Below are 20,778 nucleotides of genomic sequence, written 5' to 3' on the forward strand. Positions count from 1 at the left end.
AACAGGAACTTGGCAAAAAGTGTCCTGTAAATTGCAAGAAATTATTTAAAACGTGACAAGAAAATTGCTTGAAAATTAGCCTAAAAAGAGAGAAAATAATTAGAAAATTATTAATTAATTTTAATTATTATTTTTCTATTTTGGGATTTTTTTTCACTCTTCTTACTTTGTGCTACTTTTCACTTTTATTCTTTAACAGTTTACTAATGTCTTGCTAATATTTAGGTTGTTTCTTGTCAAGTTGTTCATTGCCTTCCCTCTAGGGTTTTAAAAGACATCCAGGAAATTTGCTCTGGTTTCAAAGGGTGAAGAAATCTCAGCAAGCGCAACTGAGAAGGAATCCCTCTCTCAAGATGGACAGACATAAATAGATGTGTGTACAGAACATCCTACAAAATAAAATGACAGACAGTCAATAGATAGACAGTCAGCATGACAAAAATTATACATAGAATGTAAGAAACAGTCAAAAACAGCCTTTGCAGCCTTCGATTCCAGCTTGTGGCCCTTTGCTGCGTGTCATTCCCCCTCTCTTTCCCACATTTCCTGTCATTCTACAGCTGTCCTATCAATAAAGGGAAAAATCCCCCCCAAAAAATACTCTTAAAAAAAAAACAACCAAAAAAAAAAACAAGAGAAACCATCAATGAATTAATTGTTGTATTTAAAAATGCTTGCATTTATGCATCTCATTTGGAAGTTAACTGGCCCAAAAACATGATTTATTAGAAATATTTGTCTGTATAAACACATGTAATGCAAATGCTACTGAAATACATATATAAATATAATTGGTTAGAAATTCTAAGACAATGTTTGGCTCCATCTGTGGGACAGGTAAAGTCATGACATCAAGGTGATTTGCTGTTTTTACAGATGGCATTTTGACATGTAATAGAGTAGTGCAGGTAAAAACAATTCAATTCATGTTGGCTGAATTCCATTTAGCTTCTTCAGTTTCAGGGTCTTGGTAAAGTTAATTTTATAGGTGACACTTGTGCTTCTCCTACTGTGAAAGGCTGCTACCATAGCTAAAATTACAACCCTAGAGAGATCAAAAAATCAAAATATTTAGGAGAACCGCAAGAAACTAATTCAAAGCTTAATAATGTTACTTTTCAAACGTAAATTGGCTGGCTCTTCAGTGTCTACTGCAAATAGCAGACAGCTCATCAAAATGACTGATGTGTTGTGGAGAGTTATGACCATCAGTGGGGGAGGAGGGCGGGACGACCAACTTCCAAGGTCAGGAGCTGCCTAATAACAATTTCTGACATTTACATGCATGACCTAAAACCTGGTTATATAACTGCACCAGTATCTAGATTTAGACTTTGTCAGAGCCACTGAGAAAGGTCAGCAGTATTGTAAAGTCAAATAGTGGGAGAATAGGTAACATGAACTTTGATAAAAAAGACTACATAGAAAAATGTTTGTTTTTTTATTTTAGAGAGAGAGAGACAGGCTTGACAGAAACTGGCTGCCATGTAATCTCTTAAAGTAATTGTGCCAGAGTTTACAATCCAGTTTAGCCAATAAAGAACCCCCACTATAGCTGAAAATGTAAGCAGCCAATCAGGGACTGCGTTGTAGGTGATGACATAGCATACAGGCTGCTGCTTGCAGAACAGTAATGGCGGCTCCCGCAGCAACAAGTGCAAACTAATGTTATCAGAGTAAACACAGCAGTAAGTGAAGTTAATTCAGTAAATTAAACCACAACAAGAGGATGTTTCTTGGAGGAAAATACTTTATCGCTGTTTTTCTGTCTGGATTTTGCTTGATTGATTTACTAACTGGCTCTGTTGGTGATGAAGAAGATGTTCCTCGGTACAAATCCATGTGCATTGTTGTCTGGCAACTGGTCGTGCTAATGGAGGAGCAGATATGAGAGGCTGCAAAGCTGGGGATCACGGCCATGAAGATCAGCGTTCACAATGCTTCGGACAGAAAGTAAGGACGCTGTCAGCTGGTATTTTGCAGTCCAAAGGCAGCTGGGTGCTGAATGAGAAAATGCCGAAGTATGCTGGCAACTTCAGTGTATCGCAAAAACCTCATGAGGATGATTGTTGATCCTAAATGGTAAATAAAAATGAATTATATTTTTAGACCATTACTCTCCAACTGACAACATATTTGTGTTATAGAGGCTAGTGCTGATGTCAAGATTGCCTGAAGATGTTATTTGTCAAAGTGAGTATTCCCACCCACTGAAAGTTTTTGGGTTGGCAGTGAGTCCAGACTGATACAGAGAACGAAACTGAATTTTGAGCTCACATTGTCAGGATGGTTTTACCAGGCTACGCTACGTTTGCAGCACTCTCTCTCAATACTGGACCAATTTAAAAAATGGTTGTCTCCATTACTCACTTAGACAGAAAAAGATGGAAAAAAAGGGTTCAGGTTAAAAAATACAGACATTTTCCTTTAAGTCTGAAACATACTGATTTCTTTTTTTAAAAAAAAAAAGAAGAAGAAAAAAGCATGATTTCTGCTGATGGAATTAAACTAAATAGGCAAAAAAACAACAACCATTGAATCGATTTGGGGCTCCTTTGTGCACACATGCACGCACGCACACACGAATGCACAGAGTTACATTAGTCCACTGCTATCTTTGACATATTAAGAGGGAGAGGTGTGGACATGTGCCCATTGAGAGGGGCTAAAACAACAGAAATATGAGTCTGGTTGGTGTTCTTGTTGGAGATGAACAGATATGAAGACACTGCACTGCAGCCTGTCTTTGGCAATCAGCTGTTAAATTATCAGGAAACATTTTCCCACAATCCCCTTCCCAGTTGGTATCTGCATTCTTTCCAAAGAGAAGATGAAAAAGTGATCTCCTTATTGCAGCACTCTGTTAACACAACAGGGAATGTCAGCGCAGAGTATGAACACACACTCTCAAGTTAAAAGTGCAGCCACGAACTTTATGTGTCTTCAAGGAAGAGAAATAATGAAAAAAGGCCACACCAGGTCTCACACTGGCTGCTGGAAAGACGTCTTTTCATAAAATTAGGCTGTTTATCACGTAGGAAGATGCAAATACCTTTGAAATTGGTACAACATAGCCAGAGTAAATTCGTATTACAGTTAAAAAGTAAAATAGTAAAATATGTAAAATAAAATAAAATATAAAAATAAGTAAAATATGATTATGACAACATTTTAGGGGAGAATTAGGAAACTCAGCAATCTTGGCTCATGTTTGATCAGCACTGCTATTTGATCAGTTTTTTAGCCTCTGTTTTCACAATAAAGGACACAGTATGAAGCTCACTTCCTGTTCAGTAACACTCCTTTACAGCAATAGTGCATAAAAACATTTAAAAAAAACATTTTTTACAAGATATTTAACGCAAGAAATAAGCAATACAGTAACAGGTTTATGTTCGATCAGCACTGCCTAGTGTTACCATGTTATATGAGTTTGGTCCGGGCTTCCACGGATGGCATGTGAGTTTTGAGCATGCAGACAGGCTATTTGAGCCTCACGCTTAATGCAAAAGGGGTGTTAACATCATTTTTTTGGTGTGTGAAGCTCATGCTGGTCACTAGGGTTAGCGTAAACCACACAATTATCTACTTTAAAAAACAACCTCCAAGACCTAAGACATGCGAGGAACAAAAAACATTTTTTTAAGTAAGTGTTTTCTCTCCTGTGTTGATGACCTAAGAAAAAGTGAACTAAGATTTGGCCAATATAATCTTTTTTATTACTTGCTTTCACAGATAAGCAACGTTTTCACAGAGAATTTAGAAAAGTATCCAGGCAAAACCTTTTCACCCGGCAGAACCTTTTCCCCACCTGCTCTTAAGTCATAAACTCAGGAGAGCAAACAATTTAGATTAGATTTAGAACATAGGTCACCAGATTTCTTTTTATCAATTGTCTCTCGGGACTAGCACCTAACGTTTTTTCCCCACAACTTATTTGGTATAATCATATAAAGACTGCAACATAAGACACATTTTAGAAAGATGATCAGAATGTATACGTGAACCTACTTGGATCAATCTTTCATTATTGAGTGGAAAAATGATGTCAAAATATTTGACTCTACATTTCAACTTCTCAATTGTGAAAATACCCATTTTTTGCATGCAAATATCCTAAGAAATTTGCATCCAATCAGGTCCACATCTTATAAAGTAGTACCCTTTCATAAAGCCTTATTTTCTCAGAGGGCACAAACATAACCCTGCAGTTAAGGACATCAGCATGGAAACAGACCACACACTGTCAGGGACATTCACCCTTTGTCCAGATGGACCCTTATCCTGCAGAAGCCATGTTTATAGCTTCAGATAATATTCCAGCATATAGCTCTGCTTTCCTTATTATCTGTTCTTTCATAATATTTTCTCACATAAGTTAACTGACCAAACAGGCATGTCTCTCTGTGTCTGGCTGATCATGTGTGATGTTGTCTGGTCCTCTTCATTTGTCACTAAAAGGGCATTAGCTGTTTTGTTTTTGTTTGTTTTCAGAGACATTTTACAGACATGTACGTATTGCACTGTAGCACTGTGTGTGCATGTGCGTGTGTGTGTGTGTTTGTGTGTATATGTGTGTGTGTGTGTGTGTGTGTGTGTGTGTGTGTGTGTGTGTGCTTGCAGGAGAGGTCTGATTCTTCTCACTGAAATGTTGTGCAAGCGTCTCCGTACATGCTTCTCATTCCAGTGTAGTGTGAGTCAGGAAGCTCTGGCTGAACAGATCTGGAGAGCAGAGACTCCTCCACACAGTGATGCTGTGACAGCTTTATGTCTGCATGAGAGTGAATATGACAAGACTCTGTAACATTACGCAAAATAACGGCTTTCTAAATCAGTAAATCAGCAGTCCTTTTTTTAGTGCAAATCCTGTGCAAAGAATGTGGAGAAAAATCCATAGCCTTTGTTCTGTGCAAAAATACATTACAAGGTAAGCCAAAGATAAACTAAAGGCCATATGTGCAGCTTCCAAAGTTTCAGTCTTTTTAACCACAATAATGACATGACTATTGATGGCAATGCTGGACTGACAGCCGATTAGTTGGTCAAGCTCTTTGGTCTAGACTGAAATATCTCAAAATCTCTGGGTTGGCATTATAGTTTGTTTTACTTTGCTCCACTCTTAAAACCCTAGCAAAACAGGAGTATGGCATGGCTATGCATCAGCGTGGACTTAAAATGACATTAGATTCAGGTGGATACATTGGTCTGTAGTTATTGGTTAGGAAAAGATCAAAATCCCCTCTCTCATGGAAATCAGAACGGACTCACTGTCAGACTGAAGATGAAAATGGAGTTGACAACTCAGTCTGGTATCAGGCAAGCATCTATATGTTGGCATTGTCATTGAGAACATGTTAGCATGCTGATTTTAGCATTTTACTAAACACAGTGCTGCACTTTAGTACGGCCTCACAGAGCCACCAGTATGGCTGTAGACTCTTAGTCTAGTCTGTGCAAAATTCTCTGTTTATGTTTTCATGGATAGTGTTTCCTCACCAAGCTTCCTGTTAATTTTCCCTCCTCTGTGAGTACTTGCCCCGCCTGATGTGTTTCACCTGTGTCTGAGTGTGTTTCACCTGTGTATCATTGTCTCTGAGAGTATTTAAGTCCTTGTCTTCCCTTCCTTTGTTGCCAGATCATCTTCACCTTTGAGTGAGAGTTTCAGCATTTTACTTGTGTTTCTTGTGAGTTTGTTTGACTGTTTTTGCTTTTTGGCTACCCTTTTTACCTGCTGGTTTGGACATTTTTGCCTGTGTTACTGATCACCTGTGTACTGAGCTGAGCCTGATTAAAGACCCTGAACTTGTCTGTGAGTCTGTTTTGTGAGTCCCTCTTCAGTTTGTGTTTGGCAGCTCCAGTGGAGGGATATGGAGGGATGTAACACAAAAAGGAAATTTAGTTCTAAAAAATCTGAAACTGTTAGACTCAGCTGAATTTGAGAATGTGTTTTTGCAATTTTTCTTTTTTCTTGAAATTTTGTCTCCCCTCTCTAACACCAGATGCACTAGATTCACTCTCCACATCCCATTCAGAGAGGAGGAATGATTACAGCAACCATTACCTCTCTCAACGTGTATGTGAGCATGTGAGTATTGTTTTAAGATACCACTTTACACCTTAATAATAAAAAGGAAAACCTAGCTTAAGTCAACTCTGTGTGACTATTAAAGTAAGAATACAGCTTTGGATGTTCACATAAAAAAACATTAAGTTTCTGATGGATCGTGTGTGAGACCAAACTTTTTTCATACAGTGTTTTGGAATGAAACCCTTCAAATGTAATTGTGGCAGGCAGGGTCAGGGCCAAGTGTTGGTTGTGAAATGAGAGCCGGGTCTCTGACGAGAGGCCCATGATAATAATCAACCTTCAGTGTCCTGCTTTGTTAGTAGGCAGAGTCATACCTGCTTAACCTTAAGAAGATTAAATATATTTGTGATGCTGGTTTTGTATGTTCTTAAATGTATCCTGAACAGACAGCATACAGTTTCTTTATTGTCTTAGATCTTGTGTGCAATGCACCAAAGGTCAAAATAATAATAATCACAGGACAGCTGTTACACATAAAAGATACACACAGTACCAACCTTTGGAAAATAAAAGGATAGCGATGCGTCACGTGTACATCTATGTGATTAATAGGTCACTAACACCTCCAGTTTAATTTATCACATAAAACATATTTTGCATTAAGAAGTGATATCCTTAAAGACTGGTCAAGCCGTTATGGGATAGATAATGTATTGAATGATTTAAGCGGTGTCTTGGAATTACTCCAAGGTTAAGTGGTAATCCCATATCCATCAACACTTGAATCCCAATACAAATGACCTGGACTATGTATTTATTGGAAGGAGCACTTATGGAGCTTGATAAGTATCATTCACCAGCCATTACCCTATGCTCAGAAAGATGATCTATGAGAGCAGTTTGCATGTTAATCTCTCCATCTCCTCAATAGCCTCAAAGGTTCAATTTTGCAGCACAGTTTCTCAGATTCAACCACCGAGATATAACTTCCTTAAGAAGAGAATTACTGAGGTGATCAATTGGTTTTCCATGGTGTGCCAAATTCATTCTGGGACTAATGAAATGACTCATTTGTACCTTACAGATTAAATGAGATGGTGACATTGCGGCTTTGAATGTCATCATAAAATTTGTGCTTGACATGTCTATGGCCACGCTTGAGTAGTGCTTTCTTCAACATAATGGGGGCAGAGAGGTAGAAGATGACGCCTATCAGACTGACCCAAAGGGAGGTTTCAATACTTCCCTGCTCAAGGTGGAGACACCTAATTGTGTAGGTTTAACTGGCTTGGAAATATCTTTTAAAAATCTCCAGTTTGCAACGGTGCAGCAGCAAACAGCATATACATCATATTTTACATCACCAGAAACTACTTCTGAAAGCTGGGAGGGGTGTCAATTTGTTCACCACGGATATCCAAAAATAACTACGAGCCTACGTCCAGAGTGATGTCAGTGAAATGATCATAATGCTCACAGTCTCTAATGATGTCCAAATAGTTTCCATCTGTCTATACGATCAACTGTGAGTACGAAGAAAGGACGTGTGGATGTCATTACAGACACTCTATGTCTTGGTCATTCACTGTCCCTCAGCTGTGGCTGAGGCTGGTACATATTGGGCAACAAGATAGGCCCTGTGTACGTCTTCGATGAGTATCTCTAATTTTAGAAGCCATTAATTAAAGCCCTTAAAATTCACCCAAATTCACCTGAAATGTCTATCCAAGGCTTACTCAAAGTGAACTGACTGCAGCTCTTATTTCCTTTATAGTACATGTATATGAATGGGCTTATTTAAAAGATAAAACTCTGAAGTTTTTTTTTTTCTCAACAGTCAGAATTACTGTAAGTGTTTCTGTCATTGAGTTATATCAGCTTACACACATGGAATTTTTTTTTCATGTTCATCTAAATATTTTCCTGAAGCTGCAGAAAAAAAACTGCAGAAAAAAAAGTTCATGTCAGATGTCAAACAGCCCAGAAAAAGAAAAATGAAAGAAAAAAAAAATCTTTTCTCTCAGTGAACTCCTACAGAAACCTTACAAAAAAATACTGTTGTTTGCATGTTTGGATGTTACAAAAGGCAGCATGTATGAGCTGAGCTCCAATAAAAGCTACTACTGTACACAGAACTATTTGTTTTTAGTCATTATATAGTGTATATTATAGAAGCAAGAATAGTTTTATAAATAGAGTGACAGAGCCATTCATCTGATTCTGATTTGTACCATTTAGTCCATTTAAGTCTGTCCGGAGGTACAGTTTTATTGCAGTGCAGTTTTTAGTTTCTTTTCAGTACCGTTTTCTCTTGTACACTGGCATCCATGACAGATTTATCACCATTTTTTCATTTTTGGTTATAAAATATCTGCTAAATGATGTTGTTCTTTTAAATTTAGTTGGATATTTTTCTGGGTGTGGATGCTGTCACTGCTCAGTAGAGAAAAAGGAAATGTTAAATTCTACAAGATATATTCCATCAACAGTCTTGGTGTCAAATATAGTTCAATATAAGAGCACAAATAACTTTTTTTTTTTCTTTTACATCCGTTCTCCCTCTGCAGGCGGGATTACACAAGCTGTGAGCCATCAAAACCAAATAAGGGAAGTCCAGTTGGCTGCAGAGCAAACATCTATCAACATTATCTGCTTACCTTTGAAATCAGCAAAACAAAACAGCAGTTTTCACACAAAACATGCTTGTTTACAATGTCCTTTTAATGACATACGTTTACAACATTGAGACAAGGTAGATGCAGGAAGTCATTAAAATCTCTGGTATTGAGTCTCCGCTGGCCTGAAATATGTTTAAGTACATTATAACTGCTACAGAGTTCCCATTATACTCCCTCCTCTCCACCTCTACTTCTCTCTGCTGCTCTGTGCACTGAGCATGTACTTAATCACAACTTGTTTGCACAGCATCTGAGGCCTTTTATGGTACAAGACTCAGATAAGAACATGCCCAAATTACAGCATATTCTGCCTGCAGGTCACCAGGAACCAAACATTAGCCCTCTGCCAGAATATCACTGCTGGAAGGCTCCTATCATTTCTGTTAATATTGTATTTTCCAAACAAATTAGCATTTGATCAAATTACACAAACTGACAGACGCTTGGCCAATCTGGGGCCATCTGAAACCATCAGTAATTCAGGCTTGGTACTGAAAGTATCAGTGGCTATACAGCTTATACAGGTGTACTTTCTCTGGGTGAATTCCTTACTCTGCTACAATGACAACATCTTGCTACCAAATAATTAAATCTCACTTTATGGCCTCAATTTAGCATGGTATTTCTACAGACCTATCTGTAGGCTATATCTGTCTCCATCATATGTTGAGGCCAAGATGCACCAAATCAACATTAAAGAACTAGTGGCATTGAAGGCTGACTGTTGTGTCACTTCACGTTGCCTGTGTCTCAACCAAAAAGTTGCAGTTTAACACACCACAAAGCCTATGGCCAAAGGCAAACTAGCATGCTCCCTCTGCACCAGGGTCCTGACATTGACCCATGTCTGCTTGTGTGAGGGCCTTTTTTGTTCATTATGGTTACAGAAGACAGCACCTCCCCTACATAACTGGTGATGATTTTTATAAAAGGACAAGAATAACACTCATAGTGCTGTGATGAAGTCTTACTTACTAAAAAATGATCAGCATAATGGCCCTGACACACCAAGCTGACAGTCAGCCAACGCTCAATGCCAGGTATAGTTTTTGTGTCCCGCATCATCCCCTTTAGTTGACCTAGAGCTTTTATTCAACCGATTCAGCAGGTCAGCTCAACGGACGAGAGGAGAGAAAACACACAACTAAAATAAAGAGGACCTCAGATTAAAACAAACTTGTTATATTTGGTAAGATTTTGTTTATTCACAGACAAGACTGACAACTCGGCTGTTGGCTTTACTATTTGCGGTGCATTCAGGTGCAACTTTTGGGCCGCAACACATAAAACATGAGGCAACACAACAATCAACCTTCAGCACTACTAGTTCTTTGATTTTGGCTTGGTGTGTCTGGGCCCTAAGAAATAAAATGTTATACTGAAGCTGAAGAATGAGATTTGTTTGTTTTTGGAATGGTGTTATCAGTGTTTTCAGACATCATTGTGCATTTTGTTAACCTCAATGGGCCTTTTTTTTAACCTTACAGGAGAGAAATGTGGATTCTGATGTGTGATGAAGGACTGAACGTATAAATGCTGCCGTCTGTAACTCACTACTGGCAAAGTCAAGGTTGGAAATCCCTACATACACACACTCACACTCTTGGAATCACTAAAATGTCGCTTCTCGTAAGACCATTACTTCATATTCCCATAATAACTTCTGGTATGAACTTATAATGCAGGTGTGCCAAAAAACGTATTCCAACATAAATGGTTATCTGTCACCGTTGCGGAGCAGGGATGAGTCATCATACAGCCACAATACAGCAACTAAATAATGAAGCCGTTTAATGGAGAAAATGCATAGTTTGACACTTGATGCCTGGTTTTTCCAGCGATCAAAGAGTTGCTGTTTTAAGCTGTACTATGAAATGTGACAGTTTATTTGAGCAAACTCTTCACTCCCTCCATGAGACTGAGATTTAAATTCCTGTGAAAAAGTCTGCTTTGATCCTTCCCTCTAGAAGAGTGATACAACATGAACATCCGAGGGACAAAAACGATCTTTCACATAATAGGTTTGCTGGTGTTGATTTTTCATTACAGATGATGAAAAGCTTACGCTAATGTAGCCAATGGATTAGTTTGTCTATCTATCCATTTGTCTCAGTTTTATCCATTTACAACAGTGTGTTCCATCAGCGCAGAGCCATCTCACAGGATGTTCCATTTAAGAAAGCTGTTATCTTTAACCCCAAAACGACAACTATTACTCCATTATGATAAATCACAGCTCATAACCAGATATGCCAAAGGAAGCAGCATCCTGTCCATGTGAGCCATTTGGACGATGTGACTATGCTTTTAAGGAAAGCAAAAAGGAAAGAGAATAAGGAAAGTCTTTAAGCCAATCTGGGTCTCTGCCAACCTGCTTCTAACCTTTGCTCTCTTGGTTTGGGAGTTAGCTAGTTTCCTTTTTCCTCTGACATCACTCTCCAGGATTCACACAATGATAACATGGCCCCGATTGCATGACATTACGGCTTCCTTGAATACACATGGGAGAATTGTGTTAAAAATCCCTCTCGACTACAGGCTAACTGCAGTTTCCAGCGAGCACCAGCTGCACAGCTGGTGTCTATGGGAGAGACAGAACGGATACACAAATTCCAGACTGTTATGAGGCAGGGAAATACATTTCCTTGGGCAAGATTTCTCTTACAGTACACTGTAGTGTGCGTCCTTACCATTATGGTATCATATGGCACATGTTACCCCGTCTTAAACCACAGACATGCAACTATTTAAGACCATAAAATATGTAGCTGAGTACATATATTCAGCTTCACGTTTCGATGGTCTTATACATATTTATGTCTGTTAAACAATAGATCAAAAGACTCTGGCATTCCCACAGTGTTAACTACATTACATTTTGCTTTCCTGATTAAATATTTGAGGCCTGCTATTTGAAATAACTGGTCCGTCTTCAAATAAGACACACATTGGAAGGGATTCTGCTTTATTTACAAGTAAATAGATTTAACTACAAACAAATTGGAGTCATTCCTTGCTGGCTTTGAGATCTGAACCCTCTGTTATCTTTGTAAACTGGCTTTACATTGCAATAAACCTTACACAGCGCTTCAACCCTGCGTTTAATATGTTCAGGCCCCTTAGGGAGTCTGGTTCTGAAATTTAAGGCAAATTGCTGCTCGATATAAGTGTTTTTTCTCCATGTCTCAGATCTTAATTTGTTGTTGTAGCCTATTTCAGAAATATAAGCCAAATACTAAAGTAAAGCACACACAAAGAGGGAAGAAAAAATGCACCTTGTGTGATTTTTTTTCCTCTTTTGCTGTAATGCAAGCCAGATGTGACCGGGACCATGGAAACAGGTGATGATAGCATTACACTGGGATTGCAAACAGATGGAGAAGGGCTTGAACCTATTCTTGTGTCATTGTCGGGGTCATAAATAAAGATTTTTTTTTTTTTTTTTGCTCTATTGAAACGATTTCTGTATAAATAACTCTGCAACAACTTTTCGTTTTGTGTAAACAAGAAGAGGCCTCTCTTAGGGGTTAAATCCTTTTTTTAAGACCCAAAAAATGATTTTGATTTGGACAAAAAAAGAGTGTTGTGTCTGCTTTAAGTGTAGCTTGGCTGGCGGGGGTGCTTGTCGTGATCCACAGTGACAAAGCTGAGGATTAGATCAACAAGACTTGTCTGCCACCATCAGTAAATGTGGATGTAAGTGTGTAGTTATCAGTTGTTGTCAAGCTCTCTCGCTGCTGTGTTTTGCCAAATTGGACCCTCCAGTTCCCACAGCAGGGAGACCCCTCTTGTTTCCCTGCCTCAGTAAGTGTTCAGGACACAGGCCTGCTTCACATCAGGTGAATGTATCGCTGGGAGAGGAATGTCTCCGACAATCAGCCTTGATGAAGCGGCTGGTGGGGCTGTCCTGGGAGACAGGAGAAAGCCACTGTACGTGTTGGACTGGCCTCAGAGTAGGATAGGACACTGTGCAGGCCTGTGCTGAATGGCAGGCTGGCCACCCCTGAGAGATGGTTATTTAGTGAGCAATTACATCTCACAGAGCTGAGCGAAGCAATGAGCCCCACCCCCCGAAAAAATACTGGCTGGAGTGTTCATCTTGTGACCTCATCTCAAGGAGTTTTGCATGTTAAGTGCTCAAAACTAATCGTACATCTGCAGTTACATAAAAAGCCCAAATGCAGCTAAATCAGGACCACTGAGTCACAACAACATGTGTGTTTCAGAAGTTGTAAAGTGGGTTTTTTTTATATCAGTTTAGAGAATTATGAACAGATAGAGTGACTTTTACAGAAAAGGGATTTTACATTTGACGTTTTCCAGGCTATCCCCGGAGCTACCACAAGAGAGCACAGATGGCCGACTCTCCCACTCGCTGCTGAGCCTCCCCTGTGTCACACACAGGTGTAAAAGCCCAGGCCTTTAGCACAGATTCATGCTGTCACAGCTTCAACCAGCCACCCCAAATGGGGCCTCCCATTCTACCATTTGGGAGAGTGGACTTTCACAGTAATGGACACTTAAGAAAGCGACACCTCGACCCAGCGTGGTGCCACGAAGTGACAAATAGTGAGCTCTTAAATCATTACATTACAGAGTGAAATGATTTATTGGCCCCTGTAGCAGACAGCGTTACCCAGGGAGCATTAAAGATGCACTCTGTTTTAGATTTCACACATTCTGTAACATGTTTATGCAGCTGGATTGTTTTATTGGAGCAATTGAATTAAGCTGTGATAAGTGAGCTAAAGTACCATGCTCAGGGGTACAGTAGAAATGCCACACCTGTCAGTGCTGTGTGGAGGGGTTTGGTTGCATGTTACGAGAGCTTTCACTTCATGTCAAGTCAAATATTTGAACAAAATACAAAAATTTTGCATGTGAGATTCATGTTTCAGTGTCCAGAATTTAATTTAGTTTGCAAAAGCTTTGGGATTTCCTCATTAGTCTTTACTAAAGACTATTACCACAGTCTACTTGGATCTTACAAGGCCTGTTACACAAATTCATTTTGTTCCTGAGTTTTCCCTCCTCCTGGAGCTGTGGATTAAGTGCTACTACGTTTTTTTTTTTTTTTAAAAGGCAAAGCTTAGTTGCGGTCTGCTCGGGAGGATCAGCTCATTTCCCTTACCACACAACACAGTGTGCTGAGAGCAGAGCTTGTCTTGGAAGATCAATGTCTCCTCTTTTGTCGCATCAGTCATGCAGCTTCTGCGTCGCACAATGGCATTGGGGTGGTTGGTGGGGTGGTGGGACGCTTGACTGGAGCGCACAGAGGGACCACCTGACCGCCTACTGGTGCCCAGGGAACAAACACACACACACACACACACACACACACACACACACACACACACACACACACACACACACACACTGCTGATTGTGTCTTTATCTGTTTCATGACAGCAGATTTGTTTGAATGTTTCTTTATTTCTCCTCCCTCTCCTATAGAGTGAGTTAACATGCTTTATTCTACTTTGACATACCAAACCACATACACTATAGAGTGTAATAGGCTGTTCTTGCTCAGAGGATTATTTTAAACACTAACGTACAGACTTCTTTCTCAGCCTTGATTGGATAATGCTGTTGTCCATTATTAAAAATCTAGTGTGTAGGATTTAGGGGGATATATTGGTAGAAATGGAATATAATATAATTAGTGTGTTTTCTTAGTCTGTAATTACCTGAAAATAAGAATCATTGTGTTTTTGTTACCTTAGAATGAGGTATTTATATCTACATTGGAAGTTGGTCCTTGTCCGAGTCTGCTGTTGCACTGCCATGTTTCTACAGTAGCCCCAGCCCATTTTGACAAAGCGGCCGTACTTGAAGTTAGGATGTGAACATATTAGTAACCCAGAACGGACAAACCAAACACTGGCTGTAGTTAGAGCCATTTACATTTCTGTGTCGACCACCATAGTTAGCAGCCTCTCCACGAAAAGGGTGTCAGACAAACACAGATTTTTTCAAACAGGAAACTGATTTATTCAGTTTTAAATCCTGGGTCTGATTGTCTTGGTGAGAGGGACCTCTGCAGATAATTTGGTCCTCAGTTAAAATCTCTTGAACATCTGGATCAGAGCAAAAAGCTGAGCAAACATTAGCAGATGCTAGCGGCCTATCTGTTAAGAGCCAAACAGCATCGGAGAAACATTGATTTGTAACATTAAACTACTTTATTCAGTGTTTTTTACTGGTTTAAATGACTGGGTCTGTAGTGACCCACATTATAGAGACATTCACCAGAGACTGTTGCTCCTTTAAGAAGCTGAGTCATGAGTTGACAGAAGGGGATTCTGGGGAATGCAGTTTGGGGGAGTGTTGTGTATAGCGCAGTTTTAGCTTTTACCGGTAGATGATCTAGCGCTTGTGTTGGCGTGTGTTGTTTTGAAGTGAGAGTAAACGAACTCGACTCAATTAAGTCTCTTCGTCTCATGGTTCCTGCACTCCCACAAGTCCATTTATTTTAGAAACAAACAGACCTCTGCTGGTAATTCGGCTTTCGATAAACACCTCCTGAACAATAAACACTGAAAGATTTCTATCGGGAGAAGTTTCAGCTGGCTGCAATTTGTAATTCTCATCACTAGACGCCACTAAATCCCCTTAAATCTTACACACTGTTCCTTTGGGTCCACTTTTTTTCTGTTCATAAAGACTACACACCGTCACATTTCCATCCCCCTTATGTGGCATGTTATTATAATCTGTTAATGTTTTGTCTGTTCATAATGTATGTCAGATATGATGTCTGTGGGTATAGAAGTTTAATGTAGATTTTTTTTACACTTGGGATATTCATGACTTAGAACTGATTGAAATTAACATGCAAAGTAGAGACTTTTGGACAACATAAAGTAGTACATGATTTTGTTTTAGGTTCTTTTTTAAAATTGTATGAGATTCCCAGTTTCTTACAGCTGTGCTGATACAAAACTAAATACTATTTTCTGTTTATCTTTCTCTCAAAAGCAGTTAACAGGGAAGGAAGTAATGCAACTGCACATTCTCATTAAAAGGGGTTGCTAAGACAAGATCGAGAAACAAAATAAACAATCAGCAGTCGCACCATTCTTCATCCGGAGCAAGAATGTAGAAGCTGTCGGGCCGCTGGGATCCAGGGGCCTGTTAGTGATGACACTTCTGATCTATTTTCTCTGCAGCTTCTCAGCCTTGACAAAGTCCAGCATCCCCCCCCCACACACCCCTCTCTCTCTCTCACACACACACACACACGGGCCATTTGTTTTTTTAAGTGCTTGCTAAATGCTACAAGGTGATTATCAGGAGAGGGGGTGATCTTCCCCATTTTCTGCAGGAGCCAAAGAGTTTTAATGACTCTGGTAGGAAACACCTCAGCTTGAGGAGTTCTCAGGACTCCTTGAACTTTACAGAAGTGGTTCAGTGTAGATGAGCCCACCAGTGAGTCAGAAAATGCTTTAAGATAAGATACAACTTTATTTTTCCCCAAGGGACATTGCTGTGCAGCTGTTGTAATACAAAGTTAGGGAAGTGCAGATACAAAGAGTTCAATATACAAAGACTAAGATAAAGTAGAAAAAGCAAATATAGAAAACTAGATGACAGGTCACAGATGTGAGAAAATAAAAAATAAATAAATTTAAAAATCACACTTAAACTCTTTGAAGTGTTCCCGCTTTGCAGTTTGTGTTTTTATAGATTCTATAACATTTTTAAAATTTCAAAACGTTGTTTAAAAGACAGTGGGTGCTGGACAGATAAATCTGGAAATGATGTACCTTCTTCAAAATTAACTTTAAAAGATAGAAAAGCCATCACTTAATTTCCTGAGCCTTTTCCTTTCTGTTTTTTTTTTTTTTACCTCTAAAATCTGTACAAGCCAAATTTTGCTGGATGAATCTTTCCTTAAACTGGTGGGAATTGAAAGTTAGATAGATTAGAGTTACTTCTATTGCCTAGGATGTTTAAAGACATTAGTAGTGCATGGGAGTCCAGTGCATGAGGCTGCAGCTAAAACAAGGCTCCCAAAGAACTTTTTTTCTCTTCTTTTTTCAAAGTGCATTTATTCAGAATTGCCAGCGTTGCTCTTTCTACAGGTCTCCAAAAGACTGGTTTTACACTGTCTACACGCATTACTCCCATAGTCTGTTGAAGGCTGATCCTGTCACCCACATCTTTCCTGCAGCCGGGCCACCCAGCCTGGATGTGCCTCCAACATGTCATCCCTCTGTGTGGTCCTTAACAAAAGAGAAACAGAGAGACAGAGGGAAGCACAGCAGTGCCAACCGAGAGAGAGATGTTTCAAAATATGACAGTGTCATCTCTGGGAAGAAGAGAGAAAGGATAAACAGAGTGAAGAAAAAAGTGTGTAAAGAAAAGCAATAAACTAAGGAAAAACTGAGGTAAGGTCAGTGTGATGTAAGATGAACTTCAACCTTTTAACGCATAAAAACATCAAAATTTTGAGATTACATCAAGAGTACAACAAGGGTGTTGAATTTCATGCATTTTCTTTCTAAGTTATAACCAAATATGGTTGTATTTAGTTGTTATTTTTATCTTATTTTATGTTTCTTTTTATGTGTAACTACACAATCAGTGTCCTAAAAAAAAAACCAAAAACACAACGAAAATTTTAAAAAGAAAAGCAACCAAAAATCTATACGTCAATAACGATATGAAACATGTTTTTTCCAAATGTAAAAAAAAAAGAAGTTATTTATCATGAATTAACTATAATTTAAAGTCAAAGAACAACAAAGAATCCTCTAAAAGTTTACAACTTTTACTAAAATCATATTACAGCAGATTTACAATCACAAATTGTCTCAAAAAACAAACTGACTGCAGTGATGTGAGCCAAAACTGTCATACTGTGTAAAATTTGTGGTGCTCTGTTGCACACTTTTGCATTTTTGTGTTTTTGCAGTGTATTTTGTGGTCTTCTGTGGTTGTTTCTGGTTGATTTATTTGTCAGTTGATGGATATTAGATAACCTTCACCGCCATCAGGCTCATTTGTAATTTGCAAGATAAAGATCTCCAGGTCAGAAGATGGATATCCAATGTCCTGAACGTGTTTTGTGTTAGGGAAACCATTTTTAGGGGGCTGATTGATACCAGCCCACTTCTCTGATTTACGCAACACTACATTATAGCATGGAAAGATAAGAATGGTGGAAACAAATGATCTGCAGGGCATGTTGATCGTCCAACTCACCATCTGAGCTCCAGTGTTGCATTGAAAAGTTTCTCTCTCATTATTACGGCAGAGGTACCGTAAGCCTGCAGACTGAAGTATACACATGATACTCTATTACCAGTCCTCTATGCCTCATTTGACTTTCAGCTAAGTTGAACATTGGTTTTCAGTCATGCCATCACTGTATTCATTTAAATGAATGCTTAAATTCAACAATACATCAAATAATATAAAAATATTAGATATAAGATATTTGGTGAATATTTATAAAATATTGGTGAATATTTCCAGTTACTGAGTATTTTATAAAACAGATTCATTTTCTAAGCTCCCTTGATATCTTTTAAAGCAAGAAAATCTGAGTTTGAGAATACTGAGAATTTTTTTTTATGCGATTGCAATGTAATCCTTATCGTAAAGTTTTACAGTAAAAAAAAAAAAAAAAATCCTCCGTTTATTCTTGTGGTACTCAGACATGCACTGTAGTGATTTTTTTCTTAATCCAAGTTTGAGGTATCTGTCTCTGAGGTTTTTCCTTCCATGCCAAAGGGGGTTAATTAAATTTTATTTGTGGTACTCAAAAGCAGCATGATGGTTCAGTGCATTTCCAGTCATGATTGTAGCGACAAAAGTAATTTAAAAAAAAAGTGAGAGTTAGGGACATTTTCCATCGAGTTTGTAGTGACAGAAGCAGATTTTTTAAAATATATTTTTTGCCTTGTTACAACATAAACTGAAACATTAAGAAAGATTAGGTTTTAACATATCCACTACATATAAAATGTGCAAGCACAGCCATGGTTTGCAGAAATGTAAAATGCCAACATTTATTCTGATGACTGAGTTGCAGAAAGTGCATTTCTCAGGAGATAGTTGGCTTTTGATGCAGCTATGTTTGAAGGCGCTGATGGGATGTAGGAGACAATGAGTAGTGCACACTCCACAGGTAGCGATGCCACTGGAGTCCGAGGATCTCACTTTCAGCTATTTCTTTCCTTCACACTTCCAGGGTTTGAGTGAGCTGAGTAGCAAATAAAAGATTCTGCACATGACGTGTTTTTCTGGGCAGACTTAGAGGGGTCGATGTAACGGTTGGGGATTACTATTAAATGGCACTCTGCTGAGAGAGGAAAGCTCCTAATTGAGTTCCTTAGTGTGTTTTTGTTTGCCGTATTGTTGACTTTTTTCAGACTTAATGTGCAGAGAGACTGAAACCTGGGAGAAAATATGTATATGAAAAATGCAGTTTAAAGAGTAGTCTATATTAAACAACAAATAACAATGTAGTAAGAATTTCATCATATTTATGACAGGGCGGAAAAAATAATTTTAGCTAAATAGTATTTCAGTGCAATAATTAGCAGTAATAATGTTTGTCGATGGCAGCTCAGTTCCACAAAAAATGAATTCCTGGCAGTCTTGGGGAATAATTGTGTTTGTAATGTGCAGACACAAACAAAATGTGTTTAGATAGGACAACTTAGCTGAGCTGAACAGTGTTTGTCGTAGATAATTACGGCTGCTACATTACACAATACAACACATTCAGTATGTCCAAAATTAAAGTAATTCAGCATGTGGTGAACTCTCACACAAGTAATGACATGAGAAAGTGAATGGATGTAAACAAAACCCTAATACAGAGACATTATGGGTGAGCAGCTGGGCGACTTTCAGCCACTAAATGGTGCTGCTCTGGTCTGCAGAGATCCTGCTAATGATCATTCATGTGAGCTCCATATCCTGTCCCAAAACCTCCAGCCTATTTATCTTTGCTCGGCCTGACTCGCTCTCTCACACATATTCATTCATTCAGTCACACTTTCCTGCACTCTCCTGTCTCTTTACTCACACACGAGGCAGTAACATAAATACAAAAATCGCTCTTACGGTCTCCTGAGAAGCCTATTTTCCATCAGTGCTTTCCTTGTCAGATTAAGCTATCCTTGTGTTTGTGAACAACAAACTACAAATGCCTGGAACTGCAAGAAAAAACAGTGTGTTCCTCATCATTTGTTGTGAAAACAGTCCCTCTGGTGGCCTCCCTGCCCCCAGCCTGCATTTTTCCCCACTGTAAATCATGATGAAATGGCTTGCAGGTGTCAGGATTAAAGAATACTCTCAGAGGACTTTAGGCCACAGACACAGTCACAGCTGCTTCTCTCCTTTTGCCAGGTCCTTTATTGCCATTTGTTTTCTGTTTAGTGTGATGGTCTTGTAGTACCAGTGCTGGGGTGGACGAATGGCTGACCGCCAGAGGGTTGAGACCACAGTACATGGAGCTTTGCCATAACTGCCCTGATGTATACAGCGCTTTAAGATAGTGAATAAAAAAGCATCCAGTTATCCTAGGTTTTTTTCATATCTGCCTCCTGTCATTATGTAACTTTTTCCTGCGAACCAGCTCTGCTCTGTGCCAGTGTCTCTGGAACCAACAGACACCTGCCACTTCTCAGCAGAAAGACGATCGATCATTGTTGTCTTAAGGTGATTATGGTGCCCTGTTGAGTGACTGACATCACTGACAAATCTATCAAAGCGTAACCAAATGTATCATTATGTCTCCCTTCTCTGGCTGACATTAATGACATTAAGAAAAGAAAATGTCCATTTCAAGATACCAAACTGGCCTATTGTTCTGAAGGGGATCATGCATTTTTCCATGGGAGTGCTATCTGTCTGTCCACAGCTAATCTCACAAACTACTGGATCAATCAGCCACATATTGTGTGTGCACATGTATGACTGTATGTGCATGATCTCTCATGGTTGCGGTGATTCATAATGGTTGAAAAATTTGTTTTATTGACTGTTTTTTCATTGACTGCTGACACCTTATTCACTCCTAACCACTTTTCAGTTTTCAAATCAGCTCGGCTA

The sequence above is a fragment of the Plectropomus leopardus genome, chromosome 1 (assembly GCF_008729295.1).
Source record: "Plectropomus leopardus isolate mb chromosome 1, YSFRI_Pleo_2.0, whole genome shotgun sequence".
Classification (NCBI taxonomy): domain Eukaryota; kingdom Metazoa; phylum Chordata; class Actinopteri; order Perciformes; family Serranidae; genus Plectropomus; species Plectropomus leopardus.